The sequence below is a fragment of the Uranotaenia lowii genome, chromosome 2 (assembly GCF_029784155.1).
Source record: "Uranotaenia lowii strain MFRU-FL chromosome 2, ASM2978415v1, whole genome shotgun sequence".
NCBI lineage: Eukaryota > Metazoa > Arthropoda > Insecta > Diptera > Culicidae > Uranotaenia > Uranotaenia lowii.
Genome location: NC_073692.1, coordinates 14,679,018 through 14,685,600, shown reverse-complemented (window position 1 = coordinate 14,685,600; position 6,583 = coordinate 14,679,018). Strand labels below are relative to the sequence as shown.

The window sequence follows — 6,583 nt, the reverse complement described above, 5'->3', positions numbered from 1 at the left end:
AATTGTTCTACATAAGAATTGAATATGGTAAACCGATTGGATAAAAATCATGACAATCAGTTGAACACTCAATAACCACCAGCTAGACCTTTTTAAAGTAGATTTTATCTTCGTTTTTGAACGTTTTAGCTTCAAGATGACATTGCGTTCATTGTTAAAACGAGAAATAAAACATAATGCAATCTTTAAAGGACCAGAAAATTTCATAACATAGTGAAATAGAGGTCTTACAACACAATCAAAATGAAATTGGAATTCATTTTCATTCTAAAACATGTTTTTCTTTGAAATTTCTGCCATTCGCATATAAATTTTCGATACATTCGTTTTTGTGACGTCACAAAAAAATCCAATATGGCTCTCGACACTACCTTATTTAAATATTCCTTGCATAGTGTAAAGTAAAGTAACTAAACTTAGTTTATAAAGAATTCAACATTATAAATCTTCACCTGTTAAACGGACTGATTTTGGACTGATTTCTGACCGATTTCGAACCGATTCGGGACCGTTCCTTCGATCTGGGAAGGAATAACTTGCATACAAGTTTTCAGCCAGCGATGCCATGAGGGAAGCAAACTCGTCTAAGTTTTTGATAAATCTTTTCTAAATTCCAAATATCTTTGTTGTGTTACAACTAAGCATCATAGTACCTTCACATCATTTGTAGAGATTAATTCGAGGAATAGTATTCAGCCTTTTTTTTATTTTTCCGAAATTTCTGTAAATCTGTAACGATTTTTGAATAAAAAAAATTGATTCTCCATGTAATTCTCCATACAAAATTAAAACTCGTTGCGCTAAATCAGGACTCAATGTATCGCTTCCAAACTTTACGGAGATTTTTGTGTGTGAAAATACCATCAGAAAATGGTATGGGAGTTGTAATAACTTATAAATTTCAGAGTTCCCATACAAAGCCTGCAGCGGTCTAGTAGACATCATGACGGCCGCTACTACCATATCGACTCTCTCTCGCTAACTGTCAAAAGCCACACGCCAATAATCTAGCTATGACCGCTACCCAAGGTAGTCGACAAGAGCCTCTCGAGGTCAAAACACGCCAGTCGTTACTACAACAACTAGGAGATTATCCACCAACCCTAACAATCTCCGAATCAATACAAAACCTTTAGCTATGACCACAGCCAAAGCCTGTCAACCAAGCGCAACAGCGCAGGAAACACCGTTAGGCCGATCGGGAAAAATCGTGCATCTGGAAAACGCAGTGAGCAATATCTCTTATCTACCTCCTCGTGAGTACAGTAACAAGTATAGCTACGTCCACTACCCAAGGTAGTCAACAAAATCCTCGTCGATGCAAAAACACGTCTATCGTCACCACCACCCCATCTGCCATGCTCAACGACTCCGGAAGAAGGCGCCGTCTGAAGGAGATCAATAGCAGCAGCATCAACATCCGATTTTGTCCCACAAACACGAACACTGCTGAACAAGCAAAGCATCAACAGGACAACGCCCAGTGTTGCTTTAAAGAGGTTGCAAGATTCCTTTTGACTTTCTCCTAGTCCGGAGGACCATAATTCGACCAAGCATCCTGGATGAAAGAAGAACCGAATAGTGACATCTATAAACAATCCCGATTACGACAACCCGATTAAGATTACCCGATTGAGACAACCTTCAACCAATCATGAACTCCCAATCAAGACCACCCGATCAAGTCCACCCGATCAAGTCCACCCGATCAAGACTACCCGATCAAAAACAACCCGATCAAGACTACCCGATGAAGACTACCCACAACCAACCAAGACGACCCGATCAAGACTTAACCGATCAAGACTATTTTCAACCAACCGATCAAGACTTCCCGATTAAGACTCCCGATCAAGAAATTGGTCGTTGAAACAAAAAACAATCTCCCAACATCCCCTATAAAAGCCAAAAGACCTACTACGGTCAAAGCCATTAATACACAATAGAACATCGTTTAGAATAAGTGCCGACAGTAAAACTGTCTTCTATAAATGCGAAATCGTATTAAAATCGTATGTTAAGGATCATGCACAGTTGTCAAAGGGGGTTGCCAAGACAATTCAAAAGGAACGCGATCTGGAGGCGCGGTAAAACCTCTATCTTGGGCTCTTCGTAACTTAGAGGACTAAATCCCTCTCTTCCCTAGACTTCTGTTGCTTCGTTTTAACCAGTATACCAGTACCGCCTAGTATGTTTCGTTAAGTCCTACTCGTAAGATCTCAGTCATTCTTCATTACAATGGCTATTAGATCTAGGATATTTGTAAGCTGCTAAAGTGGGAGTAATATTGTTGAATTTTCTCAGAGTTCGATGGAAAAATCTGCCACATTTGCTGGTACCTACCGACACAATCTGCCATAATTCGATGGCTTAGAGTTGTATTTGTATTTGGACATTTGCCAAAATTGTTGGTATCGAGTACCGTTTGTATTGAGTTTGTTTATTGAGCCGGAGACACCTATAGAGAAGGTGATAAGCTTCCGAGATTGGATCGGAAAGTAGTCGTTGAACTCCATCGAATTTCTAGAACAGGATAAGAAATTTTCATGGATCCCTGTCATGATCCATGAAAATTTCTGCCTAAGCAGCAATGTTGTGTTACAATTTAAATTTCATTTGATGTTTCTAGTCCTAAATAATATGATACGATAATTTGGCAACCAAAAAACCCATCCCCATGTTGATAATTCATAGCGTGTCGTTAAAATTTACCCAAAAACACGACAAAATACTCGGCGTGTAAAATACACGGTATTTCACGTTTAGCGTGAGCTGGAAAACCCGGGAAATGTCATTATCATTTCCGTCCGGGTGCGAATAAGAAAAACGATCGCCACGAGAGCGAAGTGTAGCGAGGTAGTGTTTCACACAGGAAAATCGGAGGAAAATCGGAGGAAACCCGCAAACGACAGCTCCTCAGCACTGAAAGGAAAAGGTATGTTAAATTCGAGCGGGCAAAGTGCCGTAAAATTAACAGAAAACGCGTATGTTTCGCTTTAGCTCCGACAAGGCGCATACCAGCCACGCGGCACGTGCTCGCGGAAGAAGCGTAGAGGGCAGAGCCCCACTGGAAGGTGAGACACCTAACTGACCTAACAAACTAATGGTTTAGTGCTAATACCATTCTATTCACGGCTTCTAGGTGCACACACGCCCACCTAAAAGGGTAAATTCGAGCTCAAGACTGCGGAAAAGAAAAAGAAGAACAAGAGGGTCGCTCAGGTAAGACACCACCTTCGAAAAAAAAAAAGCCTGCAACCTTTTCCTCTAACAAACGCCTTATGTCCAACACAGGCGGCCTTCTTTTATCCACCATCAAGCACCTTCGAGGTTTCCATCGATTCCTGCAACTTTTGCCGGAGGAAAGGTGGCATTTAGCCATTCAGCATCTCCGGAACTCTCGGCTATAACTGCCAGCCTCGCCTCGGCCACAACGTGCCCGCGCTGGCAACTTCAAAGGTGGCAATTAGCCATTTAACATCACCGGGAGTCTCGGCTACAACTGCCTGCCTTCTCTCGGCTAGAACGCACCCGCGGTGCAACATCAAAGGTGGCGTTGAGCCACACAGCATCCTCGTAGAGACACTTTGTTTCTAAGGCTCCCGTAGGCGTAGCATCTATTGTGGAAATTAGCCATTCGACTTCACCGACAGTCTCAACTGCACCTTTCGGCTGCACCTGCAGCGGTGCAATCAACTGTGGCATCTGACCACTTATTGTCATCTGCAGCTTCGACTGCACTTTACGGCTGCACCGGCGGTCGTGGAATCAACTGTGGCCTTTGGCCATCCACTAACATCGGCAGTCTCGGCTCTACTCATCGACTGCATCTGCGGTCGTCGCATCAACGGTACCATTTGGCCACTCATCTTTGGCAGTTTCAATTGCACTTTTCGACTGCATCCGCGGTCGTTACATCAACTGTGGCATCGGGCCACCTATCATCATTGGCAGCTTCGACTGCACTTCTCGGCTGCACCTGCAGTGGTGCAATCAACGGTGGCATTTGGCCACTTACCATCATCGGAAGTTGCGACCGCACTTTTCAACTACACCCGCTATCGTCGAATCGACTGTGGCATTGGGCCATTCATCATCAACGGCACTACTCGGCTACATCGCGGTCGTCGCAACAACGGAACACATCGGTAAATTCATTTGGGGCATGATGCCGGAGGCGGCGAGAGGAGGTTTGCCCACACCAAGGCGGAAGAGGAAAAGCTTCGTGGCCACTCAGTGCGCTGCAGCGCCTTCATGGAGAATGCCGTAAGTTAAATAGAATCTGAATGAAAATGCTATGGGGGAAATGTGGGTAAAACGTTGCAAGATTTATAAAGAAACTCAAATTTAAAGTTTTCGAGCGTTATTAATTTCGTAGCTTCGTCTACGGTAAGCGATCCGTCACAAACTACCTATAAGAGTTCTTGATATCGGCTCAATGTAATTTTTTTTCTTTGTACAATGCATCTGCTTTTATCTTTCCGCGTATGAACAAATCAACAATTGATTCGAAAAATTAATTTAAAGATGTTTTCATGAATCCGGGCTGAGTTTTCTTTTTTCAAAACCATCTGGCATCTCTGACCCGCATTTCGGTCATTTTTGACGTGAGTTTGACACATGACATTACGCTAAACGTTATGGTTCGAGAACAGTTTAACGATTATTGATCAAATTGAAGTAAATCGTTAAACAATTCATTCACCTTTCCAGATATCATCACTATTCACATGAACTTTCGTTTTATATTCTTATCGTTGTCGAAGTAAAGTTTTAAATAAAAGCTACGTTTACGGAGACAATAACCTTTTCTGGGAACGTGGAAGTATCGTATTGACTATTTGTAATATAGTTTTTTAGTATGCGGGTAGTGTTTAGGAATTACATTCAAAACTGAGTTTAATGTTTTCAAAACTATATACACCAAAGTTATCGTGTATTGTTTTGAAAGTGAATAGCTGCTGCTATCGGGTATTTATTATCGAAATCGTTTTCGGTTTTGTAAAATTTTGTAGGTGGGCTTTTTATGTTCAATTCGCTCCAAAAGGTAAGTACAAGTGGATATTTGGCATGATTTCTTATATTTCACTCGTTTTTATCTGTGTTCTTAGTCCTGCATAAAAAACAATACAAATAACACATTGGCGATTATCTTTTATTTTCGCATAGGAATTAGCTCAAATTTGCTTGGTATTAGGGTAACCGACTTATTTTCTATCAGGACCATCTTACAACTATATTTTCCAGTATGTATTTCTTTCATGAACCAAGCTAGTCATTAACAGTTTAAACAATAATAATTCAAGCTCGCTATTTTACTATATGAAATACATATAGTTAAATCCCGGGCTTGAATTATGATTGCTACCCAAGATTTCTGTCCAATGTTTTCAAAATCGACAACAATGAACATTTTTTAAATGCAATTTGATACCAACACAGATATCAATATTCTTTCAAGAACGAATGATAGAAAATAAAACTGTTAAGTTTGGGAATTATTTTCAAATTTGTTAGGATATACCTATTAGGCAATGAATTTACATGTAAATATGCATATCTTAAAAACCAAGCTTGCCAAAAGTTTTCGAATTTTCATTATTTTTCTAAATGGATTAATTATTTATTTTATGAAATGAATTTGCGGCTTTATCGGTGAGGGTTAAAGAGTTGAAATGAAGTCCGTTCGGCACATGTGCACACTCACATGGCGGTCGAACCATCCATAATTAACTGTATCGAAAAATGTAGTGCCTTCTCTATTGGGTACTACTTCTTCAATACAGTTAATTGAAAGAATTTAGCATGTGGTCAAGCTTCTATTTCAAATGCTCTTCGCTCTTTTCACCACCTTAGAATTTTCTTCTGATCTTCTATCCGTCTTTCATTTCAACTCTTTAACCCTCACCGATAAAGCCGCAAATTCATTTCATAAAACAAATTCACGGTGATTTCTCCTATTAAATTAATTATTTATAGTTTATCTGACCAGTATTCGTTTCGCATCACTCACTGGAGACGGTCGAGTTTGTTTTCTCTCGCGTGTGTGGCAAAAGTTTTTTTTTATTTGCCCCTTATACCTACCGTGTAGTGCCGCTATCCGAATTATCCGGACTTATGTACCGTTACACCGGATAGCTTAGTTCAGAACGGCAGTGAAATTCTAACGCTCGTGTAGCTGGTTCGTCAAATCACCCAGCAAATTATCACCCCGGCTGAATACAATAGCCTTGGTTCAGCATCCATTCGCCATCAAACAAAGGACCACGTTGTTGGCATCAGGTTTGATAGAGTGGTCCACATTAATAGAGTGGTTCATTTTTTTTTTCCCAAAAAGTTTTTGGGTTTTTATTTTATTTTTTTTTATTTGGTTTTCTTCTTTAGCTTTCCTCTTTCGTTATTATTACTATATAAATTATAAGATTTTTTTTTTTTTTTGAAATTTATATCTATATATATAAAAATGAATTTCTGTCTGTCTGTCTGTCTGTCTGTCTGTCTGTCTGTCTGTTCCCTATAGACTCAGAAACTACTGAACCGATTTGCGTGAAACTTGGCAGGTGGGGGTATTGGAGGCCGGAGA

The 6,583-nt window shown here is 40.3% G+C and overlaps 1 long non-coding RNA gene across 1 annotated transcript; it reads left to right on the top strand.

Annotated features, from left to right (window-relative positions):
* The first annotated feature begins 950 nt into the window (after positions 1 to 950).
* Positions 951 to 4,399, top strand: LOC129746731 (uncharacterized). The gene is made up of 4 exons (XR_008737361.1): positions 951 to 2,935; positions 3,001 to 3,074; positions 3,143 to 3,222; positions 3,295 to 4,399. It is a non-coding gene; the product is annotated as an uncharacterized LOC129746731 (long non-coding RNA).
* Positions 4,400 to 6,583: the final 2,184 nt, after the last annotated feature.